This window comes from Pempheris klunzingeri, chromosome 12 (assembly GCF_042242105.1).
Source record: "Pempheris klunzingeri isolate RE-2024b chromosome 12, fPemKlu1.hap1, whole genome shotgun sequence".
NCBI classification, from domain to species: Eukaryota; Metazoa; Chordata; class Actinopteri; order Acropomatiformes; family Pempheridae; genus Pempheris; species Pempheris klunzingeri.
This window is the reverse complement of record NC_092023.1, coordinates 7,960,097-7,975,807: the sequence shown is the minus strand read 5'-3', so window position 1 is coordinate 7,975,807 and position 15,711 is coordinate 7,960,097. Positions and strand designations below refer to the sequence as shown.

Below are 15,711 nucleotides of genomic sequence, written 5' to 3'. Positions count from 1 at the left end.
TTGAACGCCACTCATATGATCGACCTCAAGAGTGAAGCTTCTTTTTTTTAACACTTCAACAGTAGATAAATTATTGACACAGAGTTGAGTGGTGTTCAAAGTTAAGAGCTTTGTAGCACTTGTGAAATGTGGCAGATGTACACCACGGATAAGCTACCACAGATTCTCGACTGCATCTGAACACAGGTAAAATTTTCATGAAAATGCCACACACACAAAAAAAAAAAAAACATCTGAGTGCCGCCCCCACCAGGCGTTTCATTGCATTGTTGCAACTGTTGCATCACTCCGAGAGGTTATGAATTCATACAGTGCTTCTCCATCTGACACCGTGTACATCAAGAAATTTCACAAGCGGAAAGAGCTAGTTTTACACTTCAATTTTAGCTCTCTTTTAGTTCTTTATGTTACATCTCTTTCATTCACGCTCGTTCTTTTCTACTCCTTTTGTGATCAAAAGTGCATTACAAGACAGGCAGCCCGGGAGATCTCGTTTAAGTTGGCAATGGCAAAGAAGACATGGAGAGAGGGAAGAGAAAGTGAAAGAGAAACAGAAAGGTTTGTTTCTGACTGAGACCATCTCTCAGAGGAGCCTCAGTCAAAAGAAACCTGTGGGTTTGGCAAAGGGTGAAAAGGTACAGAGAGAAGTAAAGCTTTGACTTGATTATAACACGTTTGACTGAAATATCTGTGGAGGCTTCATCATTCATTTGGGGAAAAAAAAAAAAAAAATCACCTTGATTTTTCTTTTTTTTAGATCATCAGCTGAGCTTCCAGCCTTTGACCTCAGCTAACTAGTTCAACTATGTGAACTTAATGACCACCAGGCCACACACACAAAGGGACTAAGCTGTGCGAGTATGGGTTTGTAGTCAAAGAATTAAGCTGAGCCTGGTTGGTGCCTTTCAGATAAACTGGAAACTTTTTTTTTTACATGTGAAGTTCACATAAATAAATCCAATTTCTTCCCTCTGGCTATAATCTAAAAAATCTCTGTTAGCTTTCTTCTCTGTCTTTCACTTTTCAGATATCTTTGTTTTAAGTGCAGCCTCCACATGTGACGACCATGTGGTTCACGCATCATCCCTTTGAGGGAATAATTTGACATTTTGGGTATAAACGCTTATTCGATTTCTTGCTGAGACATAGATGAAAAGACTAACAATGCTCTTGTGTCTGTGCAGCCAATACGAAGCTACAACCAGCAGCCACTTAGTTTAGCTTGTTTGTTAAATGCATTAAAAAAAAAAGTACATCCTCTCCAAAAAAAAAAAGGCCACTTCGCCCAACCATGAAATAGTCCGATACAAAACTTCCCCTAAAACCACAAACAGTTTTTACACTTCTGTCTTCACATTAAACCAATGACCTGTAATGTGTTAATGGGTGGATGTTTTTAACCACTGGATGAAGCCAGGCCTCCCCGTTTTCAGTTTCTATGCTATGTTATGCTATGCTAAGCTAACTGGCTAGCTGGAACGAATGTGGTTCAATGTACATGCAGCAAGTCATAGGCCCAGGATAGAGTACAGTCAACATTTTGAGGTGGAATTGTGTAGCAGCTAAAGTGACTGCTTAAGCGTCCATGATTTATGTCCCTGAAAGTGCAAGATAGCAGAAAAAGAAGTGGCAGAGAGGGGAAGGTGGTTAAGGTTTCTCTTCTCTCATTAATCGGATAGTTGGGGCTCCGAGGGGCACGTAAAGCTGTCGCTCAGACCGCTGATTTACACCTTCCTCCTCCCTGCCAGCCCCTTTCTCCCTCCAACCCTCCCTGTCTAAACACACCAGTTAGTGACAATTAAAGCTCTCCTCTTCCTACCTCTCCATTATCATCACTATCCCCCAAGTCTGTCAGTCCATCTGCGCCTCTCCCTGTATCCTTTCTCCTTTTTTGCATGTCCTGTCAGCCCCTGGCAGATAGCGTCCTTTTCATTCCCCATTTCTCCTTCACATCTCCTTTTCTCTGAACCGTTTTCCCCATCCTCCCCCTTTTCCTCTCCCTCCCTCCCTCCCTCCCTCCTCTCGCATTCTCGCCATCTTTCTCTCAACTCTAAACGAAATGGGACTGCAGCAGCACTAACTGCTGACTTGGGCTAATGCACAATTTTGTAATAATGCCTATTCGTTTAAGTCACCCAGGAAACGCATAATGGTGACATTATTGTGCACGGCAGCCTAACCCATTGAGGCTTTCAGCATGGCCTGCATTCCTCCTCTCTCCAGCTCCTTACATCTAATGAACTAAAACAAAGTCTGGCATAAAATCTCCACTGGGATAATTGGCAATTTATTTTTCACAACACCACTACACAACAAAGACTTTCAACAATACAGTGTTTGAATTAAATAAAAAGTATTGTAAACCTGTCTCGGAATATTGCGTTGGTATGTTTTCTATATACTATATACTGACTGCATATTTACACATCTCAACTCACCCAGCAATCATGCATGTTAAAGCCCATGTACACATAAACATGCAATCCCGCCAAAACCCATGGTACTTAAGCTGACAGATAAAAGGCTGTGTCCAAGATGCTTTTATGGTGGTAATAAATCTTTCCCACTTTCTGTTGACATTCAACATGACAAGAATGCATCAGACCTTTTTTCTTTTTTCGCTGAGGAACAAAGCCCAGTTCTGAGAGTTAAAGTGCAGACACACTATCCTTACATTCAAAGATAGGCTTGTGCACTTGTGTAGCCAACTTCTCTTCAAGGTCATCCTTGGAGTGTGGTGGATGAGACCAAACTCCGTGGTGATGAATGCTTGACTTCTTATGAACATCTAATGATGAGTAGGATAAGTAGAAGTGTCATGATTTCGATTGTAAATCTAAACTTAGCTTTCAATTTCAACCTTTCAGCCTCAACAGATCTCACAGTATTTTCCTTCTTGCTCACATCTGAAGAAAAAGAAAAAAACTACAAAAGACTACACAGCGTAGCTTTCTGGTAGCCTGCAGCTGCACTTTTCAAGACACCATGGCCATTGATGCCCTGACTGGTGTATGATGTGTAAATAATGTTTGCATCAGTGACAAAAACACACGACATATTTGCAGGCATCATAAACAAAAAGACGAAGTCAAGTACTTTTTGAATGTGCCTGCCCCGTTATAAACAGTTTCTACGGATGACTTCCCAGATGGTTCTGCGGAAAATGACCTGAGACACACATAACATGAACTTTTCCTCCCGTTTTTCTAAACCCTAAATCACATGAAATATGCAAGTACAAAGTTTCATCAGAGGGCAAAATCAGGTAGCAAGAGTGTCTGAGGACGGTGGCATGACTTCCTCCAAAGGGTAAACTATGTCTAAGCCAGCACAAACCAATTATTGCTCCAGATCATGTGCAGTTCATGAATTGAAGTCTTACCAGTGGTACGTCGTAGTTTAAAGCCTGTGTGAAACTGTAACCAGCTGGTCACCTCGTCTTTCTCAGCTCTTTAGCACCTTTCCATCCACCTCACTATTCCTCAGCTAACAGCTCATAAACATGAGGCAAAAAAAAAGACACCTTACCATTTAGTCAAGTGTAAACAATTGAGTTCCATTTACTCAAAATGGCTAATCTGACGCTCACTGATTTCTTATTTCTTACACCTCTCCCAGTGAAACGTTTAAAACCCATTTCACTCTAACATGATAGAGACTAGAGAGGAAAGAGAAAGGCGAGGAAACAAAAATGCAATTATATTTTATGGCTATGGAATAATTATGCATCGGAGAGATAGACCTTCGATTTCATCTTTCAAAAAGATAATGAGATTAATGTTATGGAGCAGGGCCAGTATTTTAAACAATCTCTCAACAAATGGCTGATAGAGGAATGAAGATGCCACAATTTCACTTCAGGAGTAAATTTAGGATTTTCAAAGAAACATGACTAATGAGGAAAGACTATAAAAAGGACTGCTTCAAAGGGAGGGCAGGTAACAAGGCAAACACAAGACAGACAACCACAGATACCTTCTTTTCCATGTCATGTCATCATAATCACTGTGAACAGTTCATGGCAAAATCTATTACAATATTGCGGTTCAGCAGTACTGAGAAAATCTAGTCTCCACATAATAATTCTAAATGATTTCCACAAAATCCCCTCAGAGGAGTTTTAGTCTAATTAGATACACGTTTTGTGTGTTGAGGTTGGTAAGTGCTAATCTTAACTGTTGAACTCGACGATCTATCTTTCTCTAGCAATTAGCTACTAAGCAGCTGATGCATATGCAACAACTGTAAAAGCAATTAAACTGCAAATTAACTGTAGAAATCATTTCACAATTTGAGTGCAAATGCTCATGTTTTGAATGAACTTGGGTTCACATTTCTGGAGGGGGTAAATCATGATACACAGATGAAACCCTCACTATAGGAGAGCTCCTTGAACCCTAGTTCATAAATAGTGAACCCACTTTATCGAGTTTAACATTACGGAAACAAAACAGGATAAGTACTGTACCTGTGTATCTGAATGTGTGAAAATGTTTTGTACGGATACATTCAAATGTATGTGTATGTATGTAGACCTATGTATGTGAATGTTAAAAAGAGATCTGTAGCTGTACATGGCCTTCTGTGAACAAATTCTTTGCACAAATAATTTTAATAAGGCTTAAAGATGATCCACAACACAAAGGTTCGCAGTTACACATCTCTCTCTTTGTAGGTGAAAAAGTTCACTCACAACTCAAATGTATGCATCACTCCCAAGTAAAAGCTACAAGTACTTTTGTTCCACGTTTGACGCTTCCTTCTGAAAAGCCAACGGGGATGCTCAGATTAGCACATCATCTGACTATCCAATCAGAAATATCATTTCACTACCCCGATCATGGAGCCAGGGGGGCGAGCGTTTCCGGCAGTTTTCTTGTGGAGTGTGCCGAGGGGTAGATCGCCGGTGGCCCAGACACTCAAATGAGATCATTGATCAATCAGTCCTGATAAACTCCTCATCAATAGACTGATGCTAAAGGGTTAGTTTGGATTTCTATAAGTGGGGATGTATCGGTCAGTGTATTACCTACAGTAGAGGGTGTTCGGTGAACCCTGGTGTGACGCACGCTTGTAAATTAGCACAGAATCAGCGCAGCGACTTATCGGTCAGTCAGCGGTGATGGTGGATCAAGCTAAAAATGAGTGCCAGGGCCAGCTCCTGCTCACCAGGCTATTGGTCAGTGTAACATGGAGTAACATTTCAAACATTTCAATACTGATGCCAGTACTACAACTCAGTTTCAGTAGGCTACTGATACCAACACAAGAGTAATGTTTTTGATGAAATACTTAATCAAAGAACACGTACACAACACTAAGGATCTTGGAAAGCACTGACATGCAAATTTTTACTTGTGGGCTTTCAATACTTGAAATTTTGAGGTTCGAGACCAAGCCCTTCTAGTAATGTGCCTGTGGTTTACTAAACCATTAGCTAAACTTTGATAGCTAGGTTAGCCTAGTTCATCTAATCAATCAATCAATCAATCAATGTTTATTTATATAGCGCCACTTCATAACAGTGTTATCTCAAGACACTTTCCATAAAGAGCCGGTCTAGACCAAACTCTTTCATTAAGAGAGAGACCCAACGATTCAGGAATTTAAAAGCTAACCCCAACTCAAATTCAACTGTCTAATGGCAGTCATTTCTTACACATATGGTGATAACAAGAACAAAATGAAATATTCTAGCTTACTAAATTATGAGTTGAGCATCTTGGAGTGTGCTATCAAGGTCCAATGCTGTGAGCCATCTGGGCTGCAGGGAGGAGCCACTGTGCTCCAAATGAAAAAGGCAAAGCAGAACCAGGTACAGTGGTGATCTGCCCCACACTGCACGGTGCAAACATCCTGTCAGGTTGTTTTACAGCAAACTATGTATGAGGTAAATATACTGTAAGTTAGTTGAGTAAATGAGGTTAAGGAAAGGCCAAGCTTGCCCAAGAGGCCAACTCACCGTGAGCTGAATGCCACTGACCTAGATTAATACCAACCACAGCAGCGCCAGGACTATTAAACACACCCCGGTTTCCTGTATCCTGCCTTTCTGTCTGTGTGTGAAATGATTCCATCTGTCAGTCTCAGCTGGGCTGTGAGAACACTGCTGAATGCTGCTGCCCACACACACAGACACATATATACAGACGGACACCAAAAAACACAGACGTGTTGGCTGGGAACTGGGGCCAAGGTGGGTGTCTGGCTGCATCCAGCCTCCAGGGAGGGGACTGAAAAACTCGAATATGAGGAGCGAGACATGAGACGAGGACTGTGGTCGCGATGGTGTGCAGAAAACATCATACATAGCGGTCTTCGTTGATGAGGCTTTATAATTTCACCAATGAACACTAACCCCACAGAATATTTTGCGTCAGTGTGACCTAAAAAGACCTCTTTTCAATGAGGAGCAGGTTTTTATCTCTCGACACCATAGTGAGGCCGATGTATCACTGCGTTCATATGGCTGTGTTTCTATCTATGCCTGTGTGCAGGTATGTGCGTGTTTGTCTGCTTTTATGTATATGTACGCGTGTACCAAGGACGGCAGCTGGTATTGAATAGATACCAAACAGAAGAAACAGCCAGCCAGCGAAGAAGAGCCAGCACAACCCTCAGCCACCTGTGAGCAAGAGCACACAGTGATGAAACTGAGGAAAAAAAGGAGACAAGATAAGGGCGCAGACGGATTAGGAGACACAACTGATATTCAGAGAAAAATAAGGGAAAGAGCTTAGCAGCAGAAAAAAGGAGAGAGGAAAAAGGTCAGTGATGAGTTTTAACCAAGGGAGAAAAGACACGGACAAGTGGGTGAAAAGTGGAACAAAAGCTCTTTGAGTTATTTGAAATATTTCGGTAGTTCAAACTTCCCCTGAGGCTGAAAAGACCGGAAAACATATAACCTCTGTTCGAGTTCATCATCATTTCAGCTTGCCGTGTACAGTGAAATGAAAACACTTTTCTCGTGGCACATTCTAGACAAGATTAAAACAAAAAACAAACCCCACACGAACAGAAAAATGGTTTAAAAAACTAATAAAATGTGGAATATTAACAATACCAGCATAAAAGTGAATGGTGCGTGTAATTCATACGGTATTTCCCATGGTACATCAATTTTATGACAAAAATAAGGTCTTTCCTGCAGTGCCACACTGACTGCATGTCTGAACGAGATAATAGGACTTCTCACTTTCTTCATCTTCAAATTTGGCTGCGCTGCCTTTTTAAGCAGCGACATCAGTATGGCTGTAGGTAAAACACAGTCCCCATGCATCAGCAAAATCCCTGACAAGGCACTACCAATGAACTGTAGCTCTGTTATCGTACCAATGCACTCCCCTATCTCCCCATGGCACAAAAGTTCATTATTGGAAAAATGTTCACCTTAGGTCAAAAGATGTTGGAAGCCATAAATAAAAAGCAGCGCTCGCTTTTAGACTGGAAACAAAATCCTGTTCATTAAATGTTACATAGTTGTTATAGAGAGTCACGTCCCTGCTTGGTATGTCAAATATGTAGAATAAATAATAAAAAGATGTTGAAAAATTGCAGCAGACATGCGTATAATGCCTTAAAATAGCATTTGCTTTAACTGTCTGAACCCCCGACAGTCCCCGTGAATAGTCCCGAGGGGAGTATTCACAGAGGACTGGATAGGAGGGACTGAGAGTCTGTGGCTTCTCTCTGGCTCAGTGAAACATTAACATGGTAAATCCTTTTTGTTCAGGATCAGATATCAAACATCTCCATACAGGTGCAAATCAAACATGTCTTTGTGCGTACAAGCAGATGAGTTAAAAAGTCAGCCATCCCACTGAGCTTCCCAGCAGCCAAAGAATCAAAGCATTAGCCTCGGGCTCGCCAAACATTGGTAATATCCATATTCCTAATGGAGATAGCTGGGGTGACTCCATCGTTCAGCTCCGCCACTCACTTTGTCAACACTTCCATAACTGCTAGCAGTGGGTTTATAATACGCCACTTTTCATCACAGATGAGTGATGAGAGGCGGGATGACAGGTCACCCTGTTAAGCTCTCTATACAGCAACAAGTAGATAACTGCTTTTTTGTGTGACAGTGTGCCAGCATGTGCGAGTGTGTACGGGCGCCGATGCTCTGCAGCGGTGACCGTGCTGATGTCCGCAGCTCATTCAAATCGGAGGGAAGCGCAGCCTTTCACTTAGCAGCGTGGTTTAAGAGTCAAATGGTTTCATAGACATCTGCCAGATTTCCCTGTTTGGACTCCTGCCAGTAATTTATGCAAGCTAGGAGGCTGCTAGATGCATGAAAGCGTGGTAGGTGGACAGTTGGATGAACGTACGGCATTTAAAAATGACGGTTAGGTTATTCTATTGGCCTAAATGCACGGTCACACTACTGTAAAGAACAGGGAAACATGATCATTGGATCGAACAGAGCCATTGTGACTTAACTAGTGCTAGCATGTTAGTGGTTAGCTCGTTAGGCGAAACCCGGCCTTAATGGTCTAAGGTACATATCGTGTGATGGCGATATAAGAATTTGAAATCAATCCGGACCTTGGATGCATGCCATCCCACCTTCCTAAGCCTGAATATCTTGTGGTTCAACAATCACTCTTCATGCAAAGCTTACCACATCTATGTTGTAAGTAAACGGGCTCAAATTCAATACAAATTCTTGTCTAATGACAACATCAATTGTCCTGTTTCTACACAATGTGAAATCTAGACAGCAAGCAGGACTATGAGACCAAACACTCCACTAGCAGGTCAAAGTCCAGGGAGATCCATGGCATGTGTGGCTGGCTGCTGTTAACAAAAACAGCCCATAATGCACCAAGGACCCGACGCCTCACTCCAGGACTGCCTAACTAAAACCCCACGGGCCTCTTCTGAAACCAGCAGCCTTACTCTGCCACACAGCATGAGCAAGCTTGTAAAACAAGCTGTTAAACTTTATCTGCATCATAACCACAGAGATAATACACCACAGATGCCAGAATTTCAAAAACAGATTTCCCTGAGGGTTTTTTTTTTCTGAATATGAGCCTATTCTTTGTGCATATGTGTTGAGATAATCTCCATGCTGCCATAAAAACAGATGATATAATAAAAATTAGTATTATCAAGAAAAAAAAAACTTCAGACTCCACATAATCAGTTAATAAAATAAGCTGATGCACCTTCCACAGCTATTAGAAATAGCACTCAGACAGTGTGCTTGCATACTGAAAGTGTACATACTGTGCTGCTCCAGATTGAAACATCCTATTAGCGTGCACATTCACAGAGCCATTAGCATTTAAATATGCAGGAGCTGTGCCCCTTTCAAAATGCCATTTTTACTCTGCTTCAAGGAGAGTTTTCCAGTTGTCATAAACAACTTTTTTTTTTTCATTCAAGGACCTTTTCAAATGTCAGGGCCAATCAAACACAACACGACAGGTCTCTGGGTGGATAAAAAAAAAAAAAGCACAGCTCAGAGGGCAGAGAAGAAGAGTGAACTTATCATGCATATTCATGTGTTTGGAAGGTTCACTGACTGCCGTCTCGGAGAATTGTGAGGAGTGGCAAATCAGTTTGTGTGGTAAGAGACAGATGAAAAAACTGAGCTCCTTTTTTTTTTTTTTAAAACTCTTTTCTCCCCTTCACCATTTCCAAATGTCAATGTCACAGACCCACAATAGACAAGACTTTGTGTGCCCACAAGTGACTCCCAAAACCCCAACTCTTTTTTTTTTTTTCTTTTTTCCTCTTCTCTCCGTCAGCAAATTTGGACAGAAAAGTTTTCTCTGTGAAGTGGTGCTCAGCAGAATGGCAGACAAACAGAGCCATGTCTCCGCTGGCCAGAGCCCACTTCAGCATTTTAGACATCTCTTTCAGTTTACAGCTTTCCTAACATCAGCAGGATGGATCCTCCTGACACAAGTCTATGTCAGCTGGACTGGAATAGGGGCTCTGCCTAGACACAATGGAACCCTTCCTCCTCCTCCTCCTCCTCCTCCTCCTCCTCATGCCACCTCCCTCCTGAGACGCTGAGACAGGAGAGGGCGAGCAGGAAGGAAGCAACAAAAAAAAAAAAAAAAAGGAGGAAATAAAACACAATACATATGGCTGTACTTTCAGTCTGTGTGTACATGTGTGTAATCCTCTTCGGGAAACTTCAGCAGCTCGGACAGAGAGTGCTGCACGCCCCACTGGTATCTTCCTTTCCTTTCTCTGTTTCTGTCTGTCTCTTTCCCTCACTTCCTGCCTCTCTTCATTAGTCTCTGTCTCTTCTCCCTGGCTCCAGCAAGGCACAGTCATCCAGGAGGACATTATTAGCTGTCAGCATTAACAACCACCGTAGCAGCAACAGCAGCAGCAGCAGCAGCAGCAGAAGACTTGGTTTCGTAACAACGCTCACAGAAAGCCTCTTCTCTGCCCCAGCGAGAGGAGCAGGCAGTCAGGACAGCCTGCTGCGTGCAGATGGTGCTTTGTCTCTGCTAGTTCCTGCAAAAGTGACACACGGACACAGACACGAGCACACATGTACACGCACGGACTGTTGGAAGACGGCGCTACTATTCATTCCTAATCCTCTGTGGTTTGCATGAAAGTTAATGGCAGCTCTGGCTATGCTAAGTGAAAGAAGGGAGGTGAGGAGAAGATCTTTTTTTTTTTTCTTTTTCTTCCTGCTGGCAAACACACACACACACACACACACACACACACACACACAAACGCACTGTTCTATGCTAGAAAGACAAGTGCATTACATCCCTATTAGATCTCCAAACTACGCCCCTTCATCCATCCTCATCCTCCCCCCTCCTCGCTCCATCTCTATCTGGCATCATGTCCGTGCATGTAGTTGAGAGCAATTAGGACTTTTTTGGATGAAAATGGCCGTGGTCATTAAGGAGGAGCAGGGACTCCAAGTGCGATGGTTTACGCCAGGTGGGAGGCTATTAGACAGCCAAGTGGTGTGAGCAAACTCCCATGGTCATAAATACAGAGAGCAGCAAACATCCTCCACTGTTCCCCCACTGCTGCTAAGCGCTTTCCAATCATATATTCATTTAATAATTTAGAGAAATGCTCATTTATGCATCCACAACATACTGTACCCTCGCTCACTGTACCGTAAGCTACTGTAATTTCAATGATGGGCCTTGTTCACAGCGGACCTTTTAGCACATGTTACTAAATGATGTTGACGATGGCTCTGTTCTACTTAAGTGTCCCAGTGAGTCATGACGGTGTGACAGTGAGCCAGCATCCACTATACTGGGACCCTGAAACTGAGGTAGCTAAATGGAATTCAGCTGTCATGAAAAACACTCCCCCAAACACGAATGCGCACTGCCCGGTCACTACTGGGGTCAAAGATAGTGATGAGAAGATTGGCCGCATCTCTTTGTTCGTTCTGTACACAACCGCTGACTGACAGCCTGACTTTCTGTATAACAAACAAACGCCTCCGCTAAATGCCGCAATCATATAAACACAATCAAAATAGCTGTCATGAACCCATCTGTTGCTCATAGTTACTGCTCTCTCGTTCTGCAGCTCAGCGGATGTGGGATTTGTGCCCGAGCAAGAATCTGCCGCTGAGCTGTGGCTCAAATTTTTGAAAAGTTAGGGTTGTTTTTCAATTATGGGACAGAAATCTGCTTGCCTGTATTGTTTTATTTATTAGCATTTATCAAATAAAAATATAGACTGAAGTTAATGCTCACTGTCGATCATGAAGATCGCTTGTGCGACTCGCTTGCTAGCTTTACCAATAAGTCCAATCCTTTAATTTGCTCCAAATGAAATGTTTTCTTTAATAACAATAATAATAATAATACCTTCAATATCAATATCTTTTGGTTTTCAAATTGCTGGGAGGACAAAACAAGCTATCTGAAGACGTGACTGTGGGGTCTTCGGCTTTCACGATTTTCTGCCAAAAGACTAATTGATTAATCAAAAAAAAAAATGTTTTGACTCAAAGAGAGAAATATTCACAGATGAAAGCTTTTAGAATTAAGATCACAGCTTGAGCAACAAGACTCCCTGCCATTAAAACAACAAACCAAAAGCAGGGAAATGATGCAACAGTGGTCAGACATAATGCAGCAGTGCGACTTATTTCCTTAATCATTTTGGATGTTATATTTAAGATTTGGCAGCAATCTGTGGTTATGATTCTGCAGTTTTATGTTTGATTGTCTCAATTAAGAACCTTGGACTACAGTTTGCTTGTTTTCTGGCCACTCCGCCAGCTGAACGGGGAATGACTATTAAATACATTATTTTGGATTGGCAGAGCTTGCAAACAAGCTTGCACGATGCCAATGTGGCGAGAGCAAGCTACAGAGAAGCTGTGAGAGTATGAAAAACGACTTCAGCTGCACTTGACTGAACTGAGGATGTATCCATTTGTCCATACTGTGCATCACGTCGGTGGCAGACAAGAGTCAACGCACGCACGCACGCACACAGAAACACGGAGGGATTTAGAGCGTCCTGTATCCTTTGAGCACACTGTGCAAACAGGCTTTATCAGTGAGGAGAATCAGACACCTGCTGCTGTCTGGTGCAGTCCACTTCCACTCTCCCAAAACTATCCTTCACGACCACAAACGAGCGACTGACTCAGAGAGAACTGAGACACAACAGAGCATGTTATAACAAGCAAGAAACAGGTGGTGAATATTTGTAGAGTGCACCAATTACGCTAAACAAAGAGTGGATCTTTAAGGGGCTGTTCTTTGAGGTAAAACTATTACCAGCCAGCATGAGATACAGTACAGCACTTGCTCAAAGAATAAGTGAAGTGCAACTGTTCCCTCATCATTGCAGCTCTCAACTTGCAGCATGTACTCCTTCACAGCATAATCCTTGTTTTCAACATCAAAGCCTTAATACAATGTGAGAATTCAGTTTTAAGATGTCTAAAGATCTGTATGACAGAGATTCAGCAGGGATTTTGGAAACAAAGAACAATGTTTCACATTCGAAACTGCTAAACTTTTAAAAGCTTAACTGGCTAATTGGCTATAGTTGAGTGAATGTCTTCTTTTTTTTTTTTTTAAACTAAACTCTCAGTTAAAGAAAAGCTAGAAATTGCTCAATAAAAGATGATTTGCAGCCACGTCAAAAGACCTGTGGTATGAATCCTAAATCCTCCTGTCCTGAGATTTAGCACAGCAGTATGTCTGCGTGACATGAGGCTGTGCATTTTCGGCCTCTTGCAGATGGCACAGTGTAATTTCACACCCATTACCTCCTCTCCACAATGCATAGCACAATCACATGACAGTAAAATCCTCTCTAACCAACTCCTATGGGGACTTTTAGAAGCCGTTAGTGGCCCGGCCATTATGGGAATTCTCAGAAGAGTTCATAAGAGCTATTTCAGCAGCGTCCAAATTACTGTGTTAAATGGAGTATTAGCCTTCGAGAATATGATTAACCAATTGTAATTATTCTGCTTGTGTGACTTAAAAACAGGCAGTCAATGCATGATTCAGGATTTTTTTTTTTTCTCGTGCTGTGTATCTAGCACTTCCTCTTTATAAATGAATCATGTCAACAAAAGAGAAGGACGTGGCAGCAACTCGAGGAAGGAAATAAACATAACATGCACTCTCAGTCCAGAGAAAACCACACGCCAAATGAGCAAATGGTGAGAAAAGTGAGAGACGGCACCTGTGCTTTCAAACGGCATCATCTCTCCCCGCATCGGCGCACTTGCTCCCCAGCTTGCCTCTCCACTATCCAGCAGAAACACACAAATGAGTCCCTACACAAGCGTGTCGCACAGCAGATCAGCCATGTACAACAGTGCTCTCTACAAGCACAAATCATGTTCCTAATCACAGTACACTGACTCCACCAGACACCAGGGAATATCTGTTGAGGCAAATGAGACTCCTGATTTCCAATACAAAACACACACACACACACACACACACACACATATACAACAACAACACTGATAGCTTCCATCAAGCGCAAGCCGTGTGCATGACATCATAAATATTAAAGCGTTGGTTTTGCATTTTCTTGGCAGTTTCCTCCACTGCGATAAATCAAAAGGCCTGATAGGAGCTGCCATGTGCATTGTGATGCTGCCTGTGATGCGTTTGCCTTGGGAGGCCGGCTTTCATATCTGAACACATGCAGGCCGCAAAGACGTGAGAAGAAGTTCAACCCCCAGCTGAGTTGAAGGCGGTGGATGAGGGGAGGCGGCGTTGCAGGTGGGGCTGAACGAAGAGGCAAGACGGTAAACCAAGTGTGCAATGACAAACTCATTAGCACTAGATCTGTTGCATCATCAGCCACGGATATATTTCTGCGGTGAACACAGTGACTCAAAGCAGGCTTCTTGAGATGATCAGATGTTCCAATAAACGTGGCGTTTCAAATGCAAACATTCCCCTCTGTGTATCATTCACAAAGGCCTTTTCTCTGCAAGCAGGCTCCACTCTAAGTTCCCCAGCCTGTAGTGACAATACCCAATGTGTGTGTGTGTGTGTGTGTGTGTGTGTGTGTGTGTGTGTGTGAGGGGGGGGGGGGGAGCAGATGTCCGTTGCCAGCAGCACATCTGCATACAGCCTCAATCCCCACCCCTTCGCTGGCCAGACAATGGAGCCGCCCTCCTCCTCCTCCTCCTCCTCCACTTGAAGCTTTCTCCACTGGAGCCTCCAAATGCAGCAAGAAAAAAAAAAAAAAGAAGAAGAAGAGGAGGAGGAGGAGGAGGGAGAGTGGAGAGAGTTGCCTTTTCAGATCTGATGCCCTCTCTGGCTGTCAAAACTGTTAAAAAGAAGGATTATCCTCTGCTTCAACATGTGCAGGTGCTCATATGGACGCCTGATTGGGCCACTAATTAAGCATTCATTAATTAGCAGGCTACAGATGACAAGTGAAGTTCAAAATGGATTTGTTTGGTGGCACACACACTGCACAAAAACACACTTGCACCAAACTTTTGATCAAACTTAAGTGTAGCCAATATTCTTTAAATGCATTTTTTTTTTTAAAAACATACTATATTTACTATTACCTCACTTAATTGGCTCTCTTAATATGTCCACCATTACCTTATAATTGCCCAGCTCATTAGGAACTTAATAAAGCCCATTCCCACATCACCATGAAGTGGTATCGGCTAATGTCTACTCCCACCCTCCCTTGTCCCTCCTTGCTGATGGCGCAGGGACACATGGACAGCGACGCGAGTAATGTTACAGCTTTTCAAAACTAAAGCACACGCTGACACATTTTACACCACCTCTCCAACAGCCATGAAATCCTACCTCGACTGGGTGTTTACTCAGAGTTCAAACGTCGGCTTTGGGGGCTCCAGAAATAGCATCGCAGGCTACGCATTTCAAAGTCGCTTGTTATCTCGGATTTAGATAATGATCCACCTTTAGATGACATAAAAACTTAATCCTGGACGCAGCGGGACAAGCTCCGGCGCTGGGAGACGGTGCCTGGTGTCGCTTTTTACGGGGAGAAGTGGCGTCGGCTCTCGGTGTGCCTGGTTATCCTGCTGTTTACTTATACGGTTCATAAACACTCCTATTCTTTTCCTCCTGCCAGAATTGAGAGGTGTGTATCAGTTTGCTTTTCCTTTTTTTCTCTCTCGCTTTTTGAGTGAGGCGGAGCCTTTGCCCACTTCTCCCTCACACACACACACACACACACACACACACACACACACACTCTTCTTGCAGTTGATGAAGA

At 42.8% G+C, this 15,711-nt stretch overlaps 1 protein-coding gene across 1 annotated transcript in view; it reads right to left on the bottom strand.

The window, feature by feature from the left end:
• The window catches only part of ctbp2a (C-terminal binding protein 2a), a 65,114-nt gene extending 49,608 nt beyond the window's left edge, over positions 1–15,506 (bottom strand). The window contains exon 1 of the mRNA XM_070840590.1: positions 15,279–15,506. The gene's annotated coding sequence lies outside the window, so the exon portion shown is untranslated. The remainder of the gene's footprint in view (positions 1–15,278) is intronic.
• Between the last annotated feature and the right edge of the window lie 205 nt (positions 15,507–15,711).